This window comes from Schistocerca nitens, chromosome 1 (genome assembly GCF_023898315.1).
Source record: "Schistocerca nitens isolate TAMUIC-IGC-003100 chromosome 1, iqSchNite1.1, whole genome shotgun sequence".
Lineage (NCBI taxonomy): Eukaryota > Metazoa > Arthropoda > Insecta > Orthoptera > Acrididae > Schistocerca > Schistocerca nitens.
This window is the reverse complement of record NC_064614.1, coordinates 1,147,097,459-1,147,117,814: the sequence shown is the minus strand read 5'-3', so window position 1 is coordinate 1,147,117,814 and position 20,356 is coordinate 1,147,097,459. Positions and strand designations below refer to the sequence as shown.

The following is a 20,356-nucleotide window of genomic DNA, read 5'->3' as shown; positions in this document are numbered from 1 at the left end:
AGTCAAAGTGGAATCTCCCTAGAATCAACAAGATGAGCCATAACAACTTCGAAGAAATCTACGTGGGAATCCATTCAAGATAAGTGCCAAAATTAATGACGTTTTTTTTTTACAGTGACTTCATTATTTCCATTCTGACGATACCATCCACAGTCAATAATTTTGTTGTTGCCCGATAAAGCGAACATATGCTGCGTGAGCAACATTATTAATCTGATTTCTAACCTACTTTGCAAGTGGTGGTATTGTTAGAATCTGGATCCTGGTCTTTTTGCGAGTGTACATTCTCGTGACCACCAAGGCCAGCAATCATGTACAGTGGCTACATTCCTGTCAAGTCTTTCTGCAGTATCACAGAAGGATCATCCAGCTTCTCGTAGCCCTATTTGACGACCTCGCTCAAAGTCAATGAGGTGTTGATAATGGCATCATTGTCACCTTAAAGGCGTTCTTGACTAACATCCAGTCTCAAAGGTAATTCGCGCTCACGACCGTTACAGCGTGTCACTCTTAAGCGACTGGTGCGAAATTTGAGTAGACATCATCTTTCAGACGTAGAAACACCCATGCCAACTTTTGGTTATGTTGCACAACTCCTTGTTGTTGTGATTTTTTTCCGTTACTGTGTTTTAAAAACTTCTGATGTGCAACCTTTGGGTGACCAGCCGTTACACTCACTGCCAGCCGGCCCTCGTTGAGGAACTGAAATAAGAATGAAAAAGAAGAGTGCGACAGTGAAGGTCCGGTTCTTGGAAAGAGAGGCTGGAATGTCGTATCAAATGAATCTACAATAATGACAAAGTACAAATATCCAAAAACTTTTTACGCAGTCGAAAGTCAGGTTCTCTTACAGTCGTTCGACTTTAAGATGGTCGGGAGTTTTCGTGCCGCCCTTATGTTGATTAAACGAACGCATCGCGAGCCGCTCGATCGCCATTGTGGATTCAATCAGATAACAGACATGAAGAGGATTGAATAATAGGCTCCATAAGGGTTTGCCCTAACGGTCTCACTCGTAAAGAAGCACTGTTCCCAGGTCTTATTGTAAGCCGGCCGTGTTTCTCGTGTTCCTTCTCTCCTTAAACAAAATTTATTCTTGACTAGGAGAAGATAATCTGCCTCATGTATTTCGAGAGACATCATTCCTCCGAAATTATTACTTTAACGGATTCATGCCGACAATGAATACTGACATCTCCTATCGCGGATTCTAAGAATGAAAGGAAATGACAAGGGAGCATCAACTGAGAAGGGAGTTAAGCACCGTTACAGCATTTTCCTCATTTTATTCGATCCGTAAGATGAGTAATCAGTAAAGAAACCGAGGAGAAATCTTGAAAGGAAATCACAGTTAAAGAAGAAGAAATTAAAAAACTTGAGGTTTGCTGATGACGTTGTAATTCTGTCAGAGATGGCATAATTCTGTCACAGGTAGCAAAGGACTTGGATGAGCAGTTGAACGAAAAATATCGGCTTTTCATGCGAGCTTGAGAGATGAGTGCAACAAAAGGAAAACAAATATTATGGAATTTTATCGAATAAAATCAGACGATGCTGACGAAATTATATCAGCAAATGATATATTGAAGTAGTAGATGATATTTGCTGTTTGGCATGAAAAATAGCTGAGGACGTAAGTATAGATATAAAGTGCAGACTAGCAACAGCAGGAAAACCGATCCTGAAAAACAGAAATTTGGTAAAACTGTGTATAAATTGAAGTACTTTTTGAAGGGGCCTGTCTGAAGTGCACCCTTCACGGAAGTGAAGCATTGACGATAAACAACACACACAAAAAGAGAACTGTGGCTTTTGAAAGTTGGCGCTACAGAATAATGCATAAGATTAGATGGGTAAATCAAGAAAATGAATGAAGTGCTACTAAGTTGAAATGGGCAAAAAAGATATTTATGGCATAACTTGGCTAGAAGAAGGGATATGTGATAGGAAACTTCCTGAGGAACGAGGAGATAGTTAATTTTGTAACGGAGAGAAATGTGTATCAGAGAGGGGCATATGAGAGTGTGGAGTCGAAACCAAGGCTCGAATAGAGTAAGCAGAAACGAAAATAATTGCACAGTATAGACTATTGTGGAGAGCCGTAGTTTCGGAATTAAGAATACAACAACAGTCTCAACATCAGAGTCTCGCATTTATTTATATTATCTGGCATTAATTGCAGCTGAAGCTACTATAAGCAGAACGCCTAATTTTTAAAACCCTTGTTTCTAAGTGATGCAACAGTGGTGTGATTAACCACGCTCGTCTTCTCAGGACTATCTAAAAATAGTAGTACATCTGTGTTCCAAACAATGCAGGAACTTTATGCCCAGCACTGTTCTTCCGGGCGCATTCATATCTCCTGCATTGCTAACATACTATGAGGCATGAGTTTCTTGACTACAACAACCTGTCAACTTCAGTGAAGGAAGAAATAGCAAATGCTTTCTGAAAAGCAAGAGGTACGACTGTACCTGCGTGACAATTTAGCGTAGAGTATTTAATGTCTCACTCCACATCGTCGTGGAAATTTTTTATTGCACAGTTGATTTTCTTTTTTGTTATTTTTCTTACAAAGTGAAGTTTCCCCCGATAACTGTAATTAATTTTCGCTATGTGAAGGCGATCATTTCTTCCTCAAGTACTACGCTTTTAGTCTAGTGTTTTAGGCAATTCTTTAGGGATCTTTATTTTTAATAAAATTGTGCTGCATGAAAATTCCTGTTTTATTTTACTTATTGTACATTTAGGTTTGAAATTCGATGTTGCGTGCCGTTTACAGACAGTTTCATATCATTTCCGTACAAAGATTCTTCTTAAATAATGAAAAGAATTTTCCCAGATTATCTTCAGTTTTTCAATTGTGCCCACTAGTAAATTAAATTTCTGTAATTTGTACATATTTTACGAGGGTTGGAACTTAAATAGTGGCAACTATTTATTCACAACCGATACGAAAGAATTACATGTTTGCAGCTGTTACTGTTCTTCAAAGTAGTCACCAGCGTTGTGTAGGACCCGTCGCCAATGATGTGGAAGGCGTAGTAGACCGTTAGCAGAGCCTGTCCTGTTGATGGTGCGAATGAAGCGGTCTTAAGTTATGGTGATTCTCGTGTACGTCTGTGATGATGTTATCCTAATGCTTAACGTTCCTTCACGGCAGACCGTCAATGCACAGTATTACTGTTCGTTTTTGGAGCATCACATGCGATCAGCTTTGCGAAAGAAGTGGCGACACTTTCTGTGCAACCCACCCATGATTTTGCACGACAATGCGCGGGCGCATACAGCGCAAGCTGTGGCTGCTCTGTTCGGTCGATGGGACTGGGAAGTACTGTACCATACACCATACTCCCCGGACTTAAATCCTTGTGACTTTGATTTGATTCCGAAGATGAAGGAACCACTTCGTGGCATTCGCTTTAGAACTGTCCCAGAGATTCGACAGGCAATAGACCGCTCTATTCGCACCATCAACAGAACAGCCTCTGCTAACGGTATACTACGCCTTCCACATCGCTGGCAACGGGTTCTGCACAACGATGGTTACTTTGAAGGACAGTAACAGGTGCAAACCCGTAACTCTTTTGTATCAGTTGTGAATGAATAGTTGCCACTATTTGAGTGCCAACCCTCGTATATACTGAGGAAAGTAAAGCAACAGTGTAATATTGGTAAATATTGAGACTAATGAGTCACTTCATTTGGAAAAGAATTTTGGGAATAACGGATGTGAAAAGACTTTTAAAAGCACAAAGGTTTATGGTTTTCATCTCATACAGCTAAATAGGAAGGTTGACGAAGTAATGAAAGTATGCTTGGGCTTATTTATTTTTAGTTCACGGTTTTTTGTTCCAGTTTATAACGGACGCGCTTTCTGGACCCTGAACACATTCCATACTTGTACAGAAAATGGTCTCACTCTGTAATTTCATGAATCTATTGCGTACGGCATCTTCAATGTGGAACTAATATGCTTTCCTTCCTAATCATAGGATGTAGGTGACGGTAGTAACTTGCTATTAGCAGTCGACAATTGCAAGGCCTCATTCACGCCGAATCTATTCTGCCCGAATCCGAACAGCTCATGTCGCCATGTTTTGCAACATTTTTTGATTAAAAATGGTGATACGTAATACCTAAAGATTTTGCTGAAGTGAAAAAACGTCGTACGGGGGCTTCGGGTTAAAGTATGCTGTTAAGAATAAAATGAAGACATCCACTTAATCTTCTGCTGTAATCAACTGTATCTTTACACCAGTGTGACTTTTAAAGGCTTATATATTAATCATTGCAAAAGTAAATGCAGTTTTCCTCATTAAGACAGACACAATAAGCTTGTGAGTAAAAAAGCGATAACAGTCTTCTCTTATCTACGGAGACGGATAGAGTACGCATTCAGTGGACCAATAGTTTGCACTTTAAATTCTTCAGCAGTGGTCATGACGTAGTGCTCTTTACATTCGTAATCCGTACAGTCCGCATTTTTCCTTTCTTCACCTTCATCACACATATCCACTTAACGCTGCCATCAAAATCACTTAGGTACGATTGCCATATACATTATCTTGTGGAAACTGTTTTCTAAGAAGCTATGAACAATTTTGTTTATACACAACGAGCTTTTTTTCAGTTTTAGAATATCTCGTTCTCATTTTTTTCTGTTCCTTTCGGTTTCCTTTCCAGTTCTTATGCTTCTGTTTGTGTTCTTGACCATTATTCACCGTTAATGTGGAGAACATTTCCAACTTCAGGGCTCTCCGTTTGGGTCAACTGATGACAGCTTTGGCCGAAGACCTATGCCAGAAAAGGGCGTGGGCGTCTGCAATCTTGTCACACTGAGATCTTGTACTCCTCTAGAAGTTCCTGAGAGTTTTTTCTTTTTCGCGGACCGCTGTTCCAGTTATGTTATTATACCCGATGTTTTGAACTGCAGTGTCATCTTCAGCTGTTACGCGACAAGGAACAAAATCCGACGCTGCAAAAACATTAGGACTGGATGAGAATATTCCCGTTGTTCAGATGCTTTTATTGCCTGCTCTGCTGTAGCAGTCCGGCAGGTTTGTTTCTGAGTCGACAGTCGCAGCGATGAGTTCAAAATGGTTCAAATGGCTCTGAGCACTATAGGACTTAACTGCTGTGGTCATCAGTCCCCTAGAACTTAGAACTACTTAAACCTAACTAATCTAAGGACATCACACACATCCATGCCCGAGGCATGGTCGCGCGGTTCCAGACTGTAGCGCCTAGAACCGCTCGGCTACTCTGTCCGGCGCAGCGATGAGTATTCTTACCCGAAAACGGAAGTGATTAGTTGATCCCACCACATGACAGACAGAAAGCTGCTACCGTCTGGGCAAGGGAACAAAACCACGTTGATGTTAAGTACACTGTAGTCACTGTTTGGTTAAAACACCATACATTGCGAAATGTGTGTGTGTGTTCTTACATGAATGGAAGGAAGGAATAGAGGATCAAGAGCAGAATCTGATCCTTATAAGGCAATGGTCAGCCAATGCCAGTTTCCCGTCAAGTGCAGCAAACACTGGAAAAATATAAATGCGTACCCTAGACGATCCCACTCTTCACCGAAATTCCTTTACATGAAAAAAATTACTGACGTTGTTGAGAATGTGGTTTGTAACAGCTAACTCAATCTAATGCTCGATATTGGGCAAGGTGACAAAGTGCTGTTGATAACATCCATGTAGATTCAGCTTGCCACTGCCTCCTCTCAATTTACTGATGATGCGCCGGAGTAAACTTCGTCGATTTGGTGACTGTGGGAATGCTATGCTTTGTCGTTATTGTTGATCATGGGAGTGAAAGGGAGTGGAGGGGGCTAAAACCAGGTAGTATTCACCTCTTGAACGATGGCGTCGACGCGTTTAATGACCCCACTGAGGACACACAACCAGCAACAGTACCTCATGCCCTAGTTCTGTGAGAGGTTCCGGAGATGTCTGTAACTTAACCTCTGTCTGCCTCGGTAGCTGGGCGGTGTGGCGGACTCAGAAGTGCCGGGCGGCCACTGTGGCCAAGCGGTTCTAGACGCTTCAGTCCGGAACCACGAAGCTGCTACGGTCGTAGGTTCGAGTCCTGCCACGGGCATGGATGTGTGAGATGTACTTATGTTAGTTGGGTTTAAGTAGTTCTAAGTCCAGGGGACTGATGACCTCAGATGTTAAGTCCCATAGAGCCATTTGAACCGTTTTTTAGAAGAGCAGGGGCCCGCGTTCGATTCCCGTCCAGGTCGGAGATTATTTACGTTTGGGAACTGGGTGTTGTGTTGTCCTTACGTTCATATCGAAATTCCACTATTTATTTTATGGCTAGTAGGCACTTGCCAAAAGCCAATAAATAGAAAAAAGTAACAATTTAACCTGTGATCTAGGAGCTGAGTTTGCAGAGCGGGACATTTACAACTTTACATCTCTTTTCTTTGTGAACCAGATGGTAGCGATGAATTTTCTTCCACAACCAAGATTAAAAGCAACTGCTTTCAAACTACTTAACAATTAATTTCATGTACTTTCTATAGCGTTTCTTACTTCTAAGATTCAAATCGTCAGGACTTCCGTTGTTACCGAAGAATCTACATGGCGGGGTCTACAGGCCAAGCAGCATTTTAGCGCATTCTTAATCGAAATTGTGGTGGGACGTATACATGTGCTGATTTGTGTTGCGATGTAATATGCAACAGATCATGAAGTCATAGATACATAATAATTTTCAACTTAAATCTTGATATTCTCTTCAGTAATGCTGTATATGTTCTATAACAACGTCACAAATGTCAGTTAAGAACGCACTATGACCCTCCCACAGACTTGGTATGTTGACAGGACTTTGAAGGTCCAGCGATAATCTTTTGAAGGCCTGATGAGGGACCTGTGTTTAGAAATATAGTCTTGTGAAGTAGAAAACGCTACTGAAGATACAATTTTCGGTTCATTTCAGTGTCTCGGTTTCGTCAAGAACACCCTGTTTGGGCTACCATAAACCTGCTTTAGGCACGAAAATCAGTACACTAGTACGCAGAAGTTATCTCAGATACGAAGATACTTGTCAAATCTTCAGTTTTAGCGTAAAGAGACACTACAACAGACATGTCAGACGAAGTTCACCTACTATTAGAGGGAACAAATCATAAAAATAAATGAGATGTTTTGAACTGATCTGAAGTTACATAGAAAGTTTTGCAGGGCCTTTATTTGATGTTTTCTTTAGCGGCGCAGCAACTACTCTTCCGCTGTAAAGAAAAAGTTGTTCAAGGAGCGAACGATGTTCTGAGGGCTGCGTTGGTTCGTAAAAGTTGCTAATGGCTCCAGAACTGAGTAAAGATTAGCCTGGTTTATGTAAGTAACAAAAGAAAATGCCTCCAGCTACCATTGTGCCAATCAAAAACAACTCATCGTGTAAACGACTCTGATATTTGAGGAAAGAAATGAAAGCAGAGGGTTAAAGATTCAGAGCTGAAACTGAGTTTCGTTCTTTCCCAAAACTCCAACGTCCTCAAGTTCTTCACGAAAGCCGCGTGTCTGAGTTCTAAACCTTCTTTCTCCCCTACATGCCTGTCGTAGAAGAAATAAGATCCAGCCTTTTTATCTGTTGCGCATAAATACATCAATTACATCAATTACTGGGCCAGTTCAGTACTATGAACATACTTGGTGTGATGGGCATGCAGAACTATGAATTTCACGCAGACGAACGTAAATGTGATCGCACATGATGATAGAGGACCGAGAAACGGTAAATAGCCATCACGGAAAAATTATAACCACACTAATCTGAAACAGAAGATAAAAGTTCTTAGAGCAACTGATGATAAAAACCGTGAACCTTAGGGTGTATATTCTGGCATCTGACTTTTTCCATCCTCCTCTAGCTCAGAAATTACGCTACCCATAACTTTTAACAGAAATGCTCTCCTGCAGTACGTCTTTGTGTGACCGGATTATCGGAGGAACCACATAACAAATTCGAAATAAAGGAAACTTAATATTCTGGAGTAGCAAACGACCCATGAGAAATGGCTTCGTCGTGTTATTAATTTAAATCTGTACCATTGCTTCTTAGGAACTTAACTTAGTCATCGACACATTTTGTGGACGAAATATACACTGACGCACAAACCTAACGAAAGTAACTTTCGCATGAAATGCCACTGCTAAGTAATACAGTTTGATGAAAATTGGACCACACATAGAAAGAAGTGCTACAGTGTAGCACAGCAGTTAACTGAGGAAATACGCTATGAGGCGAACAGAAATGACAAATTTGTTATAGCCGCGCGATGTGGCCGCGCGGTTAGAGGCGCCATGTCACTGACTGCGCGGCCGCTTCCGCCGGAGGTTCGAGTCCTCCCTCGGGCATGGGTGTGTGTGTTGTTGTTAATATAAGTTAGTTTAAGTATTGTGTAAGTCTAGGGACCGATGACCTAAGCAGTTTGGTCCCTTGGAAATTCACACACATTTGAAAATTTTGTTAAAAAATAATAAGTACATTGCAGTCACTAAGATTTATACTGAGCCCCTGCACGGTACAAAAGGCGGGAAATGGGTCTTAAGAGGGTGTGTGATCACCAACTATGGCAGTTCATGCCGTGCAACGTGCTGCCCTGCCGACCATAAGGTTAGTTGCTACTTTTTGGGGAAGGGAGTTTCATTTCTTGACCATCCCGGTTGACAGTCGCTGAATAATCGTTGGTGGATGTGGACATGCTGCAGTAAATGTACCTGACGTATCTCACGCGTGTTCTACGGGTTTTAAGTCGGGGGAACGAGCAGCCCAGTCCATTAGTGGAATAGAATCTTTTTCCACTTACGCAATTCATTGCGAACCGCGTTGCTATACATAAAAATGATATCATGGCCGAATGCTCCCCGAAAAAAACGCACATAGGAAAGGAATACAGTGTTACAAGAGCTTTGACCTGTGGGTGTAACGTTATCATTGGTTTGGAGTTCAGTTCGACCATGCGACATTATTGCTCCCAAAACCATAATACCAAAACGATCATGTTCGACCATGTGTCTGGATGCATTACGTGTTCACACCTATTAGCATATAAGGATACGTCCAGCATTGTCGAACGTGATCATTTTGGTGATGGAGATGTTATGATCTGAGGGGCCATGATGTAGCGAAGGCATACTGACCTCCAAGTCATTGAACACGGTACATTAACCGGTAAAAGTTATTGTGACTCTGTGCTCCTTCCCTATGTGCTTCTTGTCATGGGTGCATAATTCCATAGCTTCATTTTTATGGATGCCGGTCCGCTTCGTCATCGAACAGGTGGAGCAGTTTTTCAAACGAGAGGATATTCGGCGAATGGAATGGTCTGATGGTCCCCATCAAGCGCTGCAGCATGTCCACATGCACTAACGACCATCCATCAGTTGTCAACAGCGCTGATCAAGGACTGCAACAGACTTCCACAAGAACTCCTTCTCACATTTGTGGCCACGACGGGAGCTCGCTGCAGAGCATGGATTTCTGTCCGTGGTGATTACACGCCCAACTAAGAACTACGTCCCGCCGTTTGTAATATCCAGGTGGGCCTTGAACCACGGTGATCTCAGCGCAGTTACTGTATCTGAATAAAAGTGCCATTTCTCTTCGTCTCATTGTGTATTTAAATGTTACCGTACTATAATCTAGCAGTTCTATTTATGATCCAAGTTTGTTTTTCTGCAGTGATATGTCATGCGAAAGTTACTTTCGTACTTAAGTCTTGCAGAACACTGTAGTTGCCACCAAGGAGAATATCTGTGTAACACCTCCTCTAGCACTGACAATGGACTCCATTCGGTGATGAAGATTGTCCTCAAGCTAGTACGGGTGTGTGATATCCAGCTAAAGCCGTTCATTGATGATTACACTGCGGTGACAAAAGTCACGGGACAGCGATAGGCACATTTACAGACGGCAGTAACATCGCGTACGAAAGGTATAAAAGGGTAGTGCACTGGAAAAACTGCCATTTCTATTCATGTGGTTCATGCGAAAAGGTTTCCGACGTGGTCATGGCCTCACGACGGGAATTGGTTCAAATGGCTCTGAGCACTATGGGACTCAACTTCTGAGGTCATTAGTCCCCTAGAACTTAGAACTAGTTAAACCTAACTAACCTAAGGACATCACAAACATCCATGCCCGAGGCAGGATTCGAACCTGCGACCGTAGCGGTCTTGCGGTTCCAGACTGCAGCGCCTTTAACCGCACGGCCACTTCGGCCGTCTACGACGGGAATTAACAGACTTTGAACGCGGAATGGTAGTTGGAGCTAGACGCATGGGAAATTCCATTTCAGAAATCGTTAGGGAATTCAATATTCCGAGATCCACAGCGTCAAGAGTGTGCCGAGAATACCAAATTTCAGGCGTTGCCTCTCATCACGGACAAACAGTGGCCGACGGCCTTCACTTAATGACCGAGAGCAGGGCCTTTGTATGGATTTGGCAGTGCTAACAGGCAAGCGACAGTGCGTAAAATTACCGCAGAAATCAATGTGGGACGTATGACGAACATATCGGTAAGAACAGGGCGGCGAAATTTGGCAGAAGACGACCGACCCGAGTGCCTTGCTAACAGCAGGGCATCCCCTGAAATGGTTGAAATGGCTCTGAGCACTATGGGACTTAACAGCTATGGTCATCAGTCCCCTAGAACTTAGAACTACTTAAACCTAACTAAACTAAGGACAGCACACAACACCCAGTCATCACGAGGCAGAGAAAATCCCTGACCCCGCCGGGAATCGAACACGGGAACCCGGGCGTGGGAAGCGAGAACGCTACCGCACGACCACGAGATGCGGACTACAACAGCAGGGCATCCCCTGCAGCGCCTCTCCTGGGATCGTGACCACATGGGTTGCATTCTAGGCACTCGAAAACTGTGGCCTGTTCAGATGAGTCCCGATTTCAGCTGGTAAAATCGGGCGGTATTGTTCGAATGTGGCACAGATCCCCACGAAGCTGTGGACAGAGGTAGTCAATAAGGCACTGTGCAAGCTGGTGGTGGCTACATAGTGTTGTGGGTTGTCGTTTACATGTAGTGGACTATGTCCTCTTGTCCAGCTGAACCGGTCATTGACTGAAAATGGTTATGTTCGGCTACTTGGAGTACATTTGCAGCCATTCATGGACTTCATGTCCCCAAATAACTATGAAATGCGCCACATCACTGGGCCACAATTGTTCGCGATTGGTTTGAAGAACATTCATGACAACCCGATCGAATGATTTGGACACGCACATCGCTCGAGATGAATTCCATCAATCATTTATGGGCCATAATCGAGAGGTCAGTACGTGCCCAAAATCCTTCACTGGCTTCGCTTACAGAATTAGGCGCGGCTACAGAGGCAGCATGGCTTAGTATTTCTGCAGGGTACGTCCAGTGGCCACATGTAGTTGCTGCATTACGCCGGAAAAAAGGAGGTATGACGGTATTACGGGGTATCGCATGGTTTTTTCACTCAGTGTGGACACCATCAAGTTACAAAATTACGGGCACGTTGACTGTTGCCTTGCAAATAGTCCCAGACACTTTCTACGGCAATCAGGTTATGGGGGTTAGTGGACCAGTTGAGGTGGAATATTATGCCTAATTATTCGTGAGTCACAAACTTATACTTGTAGCTCTGTGAACACGATTGTTGTTATCTTGAAAGGTGGGAGTGACTGCAGCATACTCATCATGAAGATGTGGAGAGAATGGAACACTTGGTCATCGAGGCTGTTGAAATAAACATTGTCAACCGCATGTCTCCAGTCATCTACTGTTTACTTTCTCTGTTCATATTTATGTGACACTGTCACCGACGATCCTTAGTTAGGTACCACCTCCAAATCTCCATTTCATGCACGTCCTTTCTCAAAGTTCACTCGTAAGCTGGTTGAAATAGTGGACATCGATTATTGACTGGTTTCAAACCGACTGTCATCGACTAGGTGTGATATTCTCTTCCAGTCCTTGTCGGTTATGATATTCGTAAGAGTAATTGTCTTATACACCATACTGGCAGCGTGTGGTACATCACTTTGGACAGTATGCTGTGGTACACCAAGGAAATGTGCAGTTCATTCTTGGCGTGGTCTTGGGCACTCCTTTCTGCGACTGCCATGTCACCAGATGGACCCTCCTTACTGCGCTAATTCTAAATAACTGTCTACAACGTACACATCACTTCAGTGCCATAACTTAGTGTTAGAGGGTCGCATAATGGCGTGACACCAGTTCTATACCATCTACAGCGCTCCAAAGCGGCGAGCATGATCTTTAAGGTGGTGATTAATTAATACACAGCTGGTAAAGAAAATTAGTATGCATGGAAAGACGGCGTCGATTTTCATGTCATGGCGGCACATGCCTTTTTGGGGATAATAGATGTACTGATGATGGTGTCAAAGTCGTCCAACAACAGACAGCGTAGTGGCGTAGCTACAAGAGCGCCATCTGTGTCTACCAGTTAGTAGGGAATGCTCACAGTGAGAAGGCTCAGTGTGGTGCAAATGTATGAAGCAAGCAGGCAACCATGCCACAGAGATGCTCTTGTGCTTGCTACAGCCAACTGAGTGAGTTTGAAAGGAGTCAAATTGTGACAGTCCGAATGGCGGTGTGGTTCTTTCGGAGAATTTTCTCACGACTTGGAAGTGCTGTGTCATTTGTGCAACGTTGCTGGTATCACTGGTCATGTGAATGTCGTCTCATTTGTAGATGAGTTTCTGGTCGTCGACACAGCACGGGTGCCCACAATGATTTCATATTATAGGGGCAGCAGTGGCAGATCGTACAGCTATCAGAGGACAGATAAGAGGGCTTGTGAGCCGATACGTGTCAGCACGAACTTTTGCGAACCAATTATTACCGGTGGGACTATGGGCATGCAAACCTCCGCACCACAGCACCGACCTATCAGAGGTACACTTGCGAGATGGAATGGCGTGCGGTGGTCCCCAGCGATGAAAGCATGTTCTGCCTGCACGCAACTTACGGTCGTTTGCGCGTACGACGTAGCTCTGGTGAGTGCTATCTCGTAGAGCACAGTTTCCTGTGAAACATTGGCTTCACCCCAGGCCTTATGGTCTCTCGTTTACCTTTGGTGTTTCTAACGGACGCTAACCCGCGTGAGAAATGTTCACAAACCCGTTCTTCTGCCGTCATTACGACAGAAGAGTGATGTGTGTTTCCAACAGGATAATGCTCGCTCACACACTTCCTGTCAAATCCAGTGTGCTCTGAAAGGGGTGCAGTAACTTCTCTGGCCAGCACGATCTCTCCAGTTGAGCACGTGTGGGATACGATGGGAGGAGAAGTGACTCATGAGGCTTGTAAACTAACAACTGTTACAGAACTACATGATCTGGTCAAGCAGGCGTGGCATAACGTATCCCAGGACAGTATTCATCAGCTGTACAATCGACTGGATGTCAGAGTCTGCGCTTGTTTTGCCGCCCATGGAGTCTACACCACTTTTTTTTTTTTTTTACTTTATTGTTATTTTAAAGCCTGTACAACAGGCAGGCTGTCAGCAGCACACTATGCTGCTCTTCAGCCATAGAATAGACAAGCAGTAGAAACAGGAGAAAACATAAAAGTTACAAAAGGTGGGCAATAAAAACGGAGACACAGAGAGACACACACGGAGCCGTTCACACCCGTCGAGAATCCACACTGCTAACAGATGAGACGACGCACAAACACTGAAGATGACGATGGCACTGGTGAACGAGGGAGTGCGACGGTGAACACGGAACACTAAACATGACGGCACACACGAAACACTGATGGCGGTGATCTCCGGCGCGCGAATGTCCACTTAGCGTGTGCGAGTCCGGGGACCTGCCAAGAGGGGAACAGGGGTGAGGTGGGGGAGAGGGGAGAAAAAGGATGCCAATGGCGGAGGACACTGGGGCAGGAGGAGAGGGGGACTACACCACGTACTAGTGTGCGTTTTATAGTGTGGTTCGATACCTAGTACCTCAGTACCACTTGTCCTATTGATCAATAAGTGTAATAATTTCATGTAATCCATATACAATGTTACAACACTAAAACCTGTAAAAGGGATCTTTTTCGGTGAACTCCGCATTCTGGCCCTGATGGCTGAATGAGGAACGGCTGCTCGCCATGTCATTTTCTGACATTTGCGTCTGTTGTATACATAGTTCCGCGTAGTCAGCGCGTACACGACTTTCCCACTAGAGCGCGCCCCGCTAAGCACAACAGCGCAGGCGCAGCGCTCGTCCGTTTCCGTACTACGAGACGGCGCTGCCATAGAGACGGACCAAATTCTGCTTCAGCCGATCCGCGTATTAAAATGTAACGCGGCCAATGAGATTGCTGCTAATGTAGAACCTTTTCTCCTCGCGGATCACACTCGCGCGGTGATACATGAATGTGCGAGGTATTATAATGAGTGTACACACCTCCGATTTGTGGTGTCACAGCCAGACACCACACGTGCTAGGTGGTAGCTTAAATCGGCCGCGGTCCTGTAGTACATGTCGGACCCGCGTGTCGCCACTGTGTGATCGCAAACCTAGCGCCACCACAAGGCAGGTCTCGAGAGACTGACTCGAACTCAGCCCAGTTGTACGGACGACAGAGCTAGCGACTAGACGTACGAAGCCTTTCTCTCTCATTACCCGAGAGACAGAATAGCCTTCAGCTAAGTTAATGGCTACGAACTAGCAAGGCGCCATTAGCCTTACAGTGATTGTAATTAAAGTCTCCTTTGTGCGATGTACCACAATGATTGATAAAGATAAGTATTATACCAGCTACGTACTTTTCTTCATAGCATTAATTACGTATCCTGTTCCAGTACTTCACGCCCGTCTGCGTTAGTCTAGCGTGCCTTTTAAGCCACCTCTATCTACAAGGTGTTGGCCCAGCTGCCGACACATCACGATTACCAATTTGCATTTGTCTGCATTAGTCTGTACCAGTCTGTGCGAGTTCTACATTTGTCTGTACCAGTCTATAGTCAAGTTTCAGTCTGCGCCTAATAAGATTACCATATTCCTGTACATAGCCATGAAGATAATGTATAACACTTTTGTCAAGTATCAGAGATATATGTGAGAATAGGATTAACGTACCAATACCAAAGGAACTTCAGATTGTCGATTGTAAATAGCATCCAGAACCAAGTAAAGCAATTTTTATGCTTTTTATTATTTTAATAAATGTGTGTGAAAATTAATCAAGTTCTGTTTAAAGTTGGTGACCGTCAATCTGCTACTCTAAGCGTGCAGGTGGCATTTCTATCGTCTGACCTAATGGCAGAAGATAAACACGCTACGATAAGACCATGAGACATATTGCTGACACTCGCCTACTTCGTTAGAGCGACAAGTCAAATAATCTGATGGTGTGTGTACCGAAGGTCTTACAGTACGCTCACCACAGCGTCACTGGATGCGCCTGGAAGGGCATGGGATAAGCTGTTGTTGGCTTTCTTGACCCTGGAGTGTCTGCCTCTCATGCAAGTAGCTCCTCAAAGGGCCTCACAACGCTAAATGCACCCCTACCAGTCCTCCCTCTAGGGAGAAATATCTGGCACTACCGGGATTTGAACCATGGTCCTCGTTATAACAACCAGACACGTTGACCACTGAGCTACGGAGGCGGACCGTAACAGAAAGATTGCGTAGTTATTATGAAATGGAATGCTTCTAGAAACCATCAAAACATCGAGGAATTTCTGGTCCCGTGCAGTAAACAGCCTGAGCACAGCGTTCGAATAATGTCTGGACAGCTAATTCTGTAAGTTACGGATTGTACTACGCTGAGCGCTCTCCTCTACAGTAAACAAATTTTATTTACGCCCTTGTGCAGTGGGAGCATCATTTCCCGCTGCGAGTTTGCGACCCGTATCGCGGCCATTACTTTTAAGTGCTGCTTTGCATGACTAGCGTACAGCGACACAAAGGGCCATCGGCTCAGCGGCGCATTAATCTTGGAGTGAAACTCGAGGAGGATTACCTCGTGTGGGCGGCCGCCAGTCGGGGCGACCTTTCCTCGGCGGTGACGCTGGTAACTCATTTATACTACTTGAGGCACTCTCCGTTATGAGGTGGCCGCCGCGAACTGAGCGCCGGCCCGCCGCCGGTGACGGATAGCGCAGCCCATGCGAGGCCGACGCTGCTTAAAGCGGCGGAAGGACCCGCAGCCCGCAACGGGCGCAATCGCGGCGCCAGGGGCGGCGGAAAAATGGCCAGGTTAGTCGCGCTGCGCACTAGTTGCAAAATGCCCAAGGCAGGCACTCTTGGCTCCTAAGCGACACCGTGTGACCTTTGGCGGGGTTCCATTCTAGTTGCTGATCTTGCTCACTGAAGCTTCATGAGCTTCCGTGTGTGCTCAAATGACTCCCCCTCACCCCCTGGTTGCTCCTCTCCTCTCCCATCTCCGCCCCCTGCCACGCCTTCACTGTTGTGTCCTCCCTACCCTCCATCTCTACACCCTTCATCAACTCCCCCTCCCAGATGATGCCCTCTCTCCCTCCATTTATCCCTCCTATCAACTCTAATCCTCACTCCCCCTCCTTTCCTCTGTCCTTTTTCCAGGCTCCCTCTCCCCCCCCTTCTATCCTCATTTTTCCCCACCTCCCCTCTCTCTGCCCCCTTCTCTCCCCTGAATCCTTTTTCATTTCCCTCCTCTGCCTTTCCCATTCCCTCTCGCGTCTGCTCTGCCCCTCTCCCCCCTTATGAGTCCTCACCCTCCTTGGTTCCCCCCCTTTTCGTTTTTTCCTCTCCTCCCTCCTTGTTTTCCCCCTCCTCCAGGTCCCCCCCCCCCCATCTGCCCTTGGCTAGGCAGTGTCATCTTTGTGCCGACATTTTCGTGCAGTGTTTTACAGTGAGTGTTTTACAGTGAGTGTTACGTGCTGTGTGTCTTTTGGGAAGTATTGTGAGCGGCCATCATACTGTCGCTGGGTGTGATTTTTTATCTCTTGAAAACAGAAACCAGACTGTCGGCATGTTTTTTTATGTGTCTACTATGTTACTTGTCTGATTCCTGTGTATTTTATTAACATTGCCAACCCCTTTGCTTTCTGTTTTAACTTTCCGCAATTTTCCGCCATTTTACACATTAAGTCACAGTTTTATCGTCTGTTTTTCTTGTTTCTTTTCTTCTTCCGTTTTTAAAAAAAGTCTATAGGCTGTAGAGCAGCGTACTAAGCTGCTGCCAGCCCGCCCCCTTTTGTGCGGAATTGAATTCAATAAAGGAAAAAAAAAAAAAAACTCGAATGACAGACAACTGCAGGGACTGAGGTACCCGTACAGAATGTTTGCTAGAGATTTCGGTGGGACACTGGACTCGTATTTGGGAGGACGACGGTTCAATCCCGCGTCCGGCCATCCTGATTTAGGTGTTCCGTGATTTCCCTAAATCGCTCCAGGCAAATGCCGGTATGGTTCCTATCAAAGGGCACGGCCGACTTCCTTCCCCGTCCTTCCCTAATCCGATGAGACCGATGACCTCGCTGTCTGGTCTCCTTCCCCGAAACAACCAACCAACCAACCTAGAGATTTCGGTCACCATTTTTCCGGGTAGTTCGCGTATTGACTGTTCGGATTTGGATTGTTTTGGGGAAGAGACCAAACAGCGAGGTCATCGGTCTCATTGGATTGGAAAAGGAAGTCGGCCGTGCCCTTTCAAAGTAACCATCCCAGCATTTGCCTGGAGCGATTTAGGGAAATCACGGAAAACCTAAATCAGGATGGCCGGACGCGGTATTGAACCGTCGTCCTTCCTAATGCGAGTCCAGTGTGTTACCACTGCGCCACCTCGCTCGGTTTGACTGTTCGGGACGAGAGATGGCCTCTCTGGGGCTGGCGCTGGCCTTGAATCTCCCTTTTCAATGAGTCGTGTACAAATCTTCGTAAGGTGCCTCCAAACGGCTTTTGAAAGCATCGCTCCTGCGAAACGCAACTCGCCCTTTTTTTCACATGATATATTGCGAACCATGGATGAAGGGTATCAGACGGATACCATATTCCTTGACTTCCGGAAAGCGTTTGACTCGGTGCCGCACTGCAGACTCCTAACTAAGGTACGAGCATATGGGATTGGTTCTCAAGTATGTGAGTGGCTCGAAGACTTCTTAAGTAATAGAACCCAGTACGTTGTCCTCGATGGTAAGTGTTCATCGGAGGTGAGGGTATCATCTGGAGTGCTCCAGGGAAGTGTAGTAGGTCCGCTGTTGTTTTCTATCTACATAAATGATCTTTTGGATAGGGTGGATAGCAATGTGCGGCTGTTTGCTAATGATGCTGTGGTGTACGGGAAGGTGTCGTCGTTGAGTGACTGTAGGAGGATACAAGATGACTTGCACAGGATTTGTGATTGGTGTAAAGAATGGCAGTTAACTCTAAATATAGATAAATGTAAATGAATGCAGATGAATAGGAAAAAGAATCCTGTAATGTTTGAATACTCCATTAGTAGTGTAGCGCTTGACACAGTCACGTCGATTAAATATTTGGGCGTAACATTGCAGAGCTATATGAAGTGGGACAAGCGTGTAACGACAGTTGGGGGGAAGGCGGATAGTCGTTTTCGGTTCATTGGTAGAATTTTGGGAAGATGTGGTTCATCTGTAAAGGAGACCGCTTATAAAACATACGACCTATTCTTGAGTACTGCTCGAGCGTTTGGTATCCCTATCAGGTCGGAATGAGGGAGGACATAGAAGCAAATCAGAGGCGGCCTGCTAGATTTGTTACTGGTAGGTTTGATCATCACAAGAGTGTTACGGAAATGCTTCAGGAACTCGGGAGGGAGTCTCTAGAGCAAAGGAGGCATTCTTTTCGTGAATCGCTACTGAGGAAATTAGAGAACCAGCATTTGAGGCTGACTGCAGTACAGTTAGGCTCACCACTCCTTTCTAAATCAAGCAAGCATCTCACTGCTTACGACGGACAGGAGATTCCAGTGCTTGGACCGTGTAGGTTGCCTGCCACTTAAAAAACTCACATTAGGACAGTGAACTTTTCTGTGTTGAAATCTAGAGACTTATTCCGTTTTGATGCCATGCATTTGTTTGGACATCAAGACAAAGTACTTTCAGTGTCTGCTTTTGAACCAAATAACAGAATTTCCTGAATTATTTTCAGAAGTAATAGGAAAAACAAATAACTTTCTAGCGCATGTGACACTGAAAGACAAAGCACAGCCTAAGTTTTTCCGGGCCCACCCCGTTCCAATTGCTTCAGGAGACAAAGTAGCAAGAAAATTGAAAGAATTGCAAGATAATGGTGTAATTGCTCCCATTCAAGCTGATTGAATCGGCACGTCCTTTCGTTTTGTTGTCTGATTGTTCTGGTCACATTCGCATTTGTGTTGACTTCAAGTCTACAGTCAAATCACAGACACTAGTTTACACTTACCCTTACCTCGCCCTGAGGAAATCATGGGCAGGCTAGGTGTAGGACTTTAACTTTTCTAAGATAGATTTGCAGTTACATTGGATGAAGAATTACAGAAAATGTTTGTTGTAAATATTCACGTAGGACAGTTCAAGTGTTTCCGTTTGCTCCTCGTCAGTGCTTCCGCACCCGCCATTTATCTACGCTACTTGGAACAGTGACGTTTTGATCAAACTACCTTGACAATATTGTTGTCTCAGGTCGTACTCCAAAGGAACACATTGCAAATTCGAGTGTTGTCAGAAGCAGGACTCAAGTGTGAAATGTCCTGTGCACAACTGGAACTGCGAGGAGAGGATCACAGAAAATGCAGCAGAACTGGCCGGGACCCTCTGGTTCCGAGTAGAGTGGGAGGCTTGAAACAGATGCTTTGAAGGATCTACTAGGCTGTAAATTCGTGAACTTACGCTAAAGGATTGAGAACTTCAAGGTTCTAGTATCCCCACCCACAGTGTGTATCGATAGTGATGCCGCACCTCGCTACAATGATAGCTGCCGCCTCCGGCCGCAAAAGGCGGAACATTCGTGTCACGAGGGCGAAGCGACTCGTATGGATTTATGGCCAGGCGGGCGGTCAGTGATCACTTGTTCCATGCTATATAAAGTGACCAGTATCCAGTCTTATCACTGCACATACCTTCTTATAATATGGCAGATCCACCGATGACAACTCTGTTCCACCTGGTGATGTGCAAGGTATATGAGACAAGCGAAACATATGTGTATAGGGTTAATGTTAGGACTGAAAGACTAACTCTTGATGATAAAGCTAACAAGAAGATATTCGAAGATCAGGGTGCTTTGGAGAAAGTTCGTATAGCATGTAGTAACAAAATGGGTGCTTTTGATTTGAATCCCCAGAAGGTATCTGGTGTTCCATGGCGTAAATATACTAGAAGGAATAGGTT

The 20,356-nt window shown here is 44.9% G+C and overlaps 1 protein-coding gene across 1 annotated transcript in view; it reads right to left on the bottom strand.

Annotated features, from left to right (window-relative positions):
- LOC126232720 (neuropeptide SIFamide receptor-like) overlaps window positions 1–20,356 on the bottom strand; it is a 132,613-nt gene that overhangs the window by 61,946 nt on the left and 50,311 nt on the right. The window lies entirely within an intron of this gene.